Raw genomic sequence first — 1,207 nt, forward strand, 5'->3', positions numbered from 1 at the left:
TGGATACTGTTTGGTTCGTTTTCCATTAAATTGAATTATGTAAATGATGCAGCAACAACTGCTTTTGACACCCAAAATCTTGATGCCATCGACTTACCAGTGATCATAGGAGCTGTGATAATGGTGTGATAGATGTGTTAATGGTGTGATAAATGTGTTAATGGTGTGATAAATGTGTTAATGGCGTGATAATTGTGTTACCGGGTTGATAAATGTGATAATGGTGTGATAGATCTGTTAATGGTGTGATAAATGTGTGATATATGTGATAAATGTGTTAATGGTGTGATAAATGTGATTGATATATATAATTTGATCAAAAAGCAAGTGGATTGCTAGCAAATCTCAACTCAAACTACTTCTGCATCTCTTAAAGTGGTGTTTAGGTAGTGATGAAGTGTTAGTTCATATGATAGGAAAATGCAAATGCAAATGTAGAATTTTGCGGTAAACTTTTTTTTTTGTAAGGGTGTCCGGGCCAAAGCCCGACTAATCCCCGATAAATTTGGAGGCTAAACATGGCCTCACTTAAATGTCACCAACACTCCCCTCCCAGGGCTCGAACTCGGGTTCATGACTATGTCATGCCCAAGCCTTTAACCACTAGGCTGGAAGGTCTTTGATAATCAAATGTGATCTAGTTAATCATGTGATAAATATATGCATATGTTAGTGTCAAGTAGTTGGATGAACTTACATCTGAGAGCCTTCCATAGCGAATATTAGGTTAGAAAGGATTAACTCGACTTTTGTGTTAGGCCGGTGTGCGTCCACTTGTCTATTCATATACGGTGAACATATTTTTCCTCCTGCCTTTGAAGCTCTTGGACCAATGGGACCAATGTATATCTCACTTATTGGTTTCACATTAGGAACCACATCATCGTCCTCTTTGTTAGGAGCAGTTTCCTTCGGCTCAGCAACTTCTTCGAACTCTTGGGTGAGACCTAAACTAAAATCCGGCAWCTGTAACTTCTCATATATTTTAATTGTTTTGTCTACCCCCTTAATTGTTTCTGGATTTGAGCAGAATTGTGCCGGTGTCTCAACAATCTCTTGTGCGCCCCCGTAACACCTTGCCATGGATCATTAGTTGATGCTTGTTTTGTTCCACAACTTTTAGCAAGTGACATGTTCATTGACGTATCAACGTCCATTTTGTCAATTACTACCAAATCTATCAACTTTTTTTCCCAAACATCAAACT

Source organism: Cynara cardunculus, assembly GCF_001531365.2.
Source record: "Cynara cardunculus var. scolymus isolate 2C chromosome LG 3, CcrdV1, whole genome shotgun sequence".
NCBI classification, from domain to species: domain Eukaryota; kingdom Viridiplantae; phylum Streptophyta; class Magnoliopsida; order Asterales; family Asteraceae; genus Cynara; species Cynara cardunculus.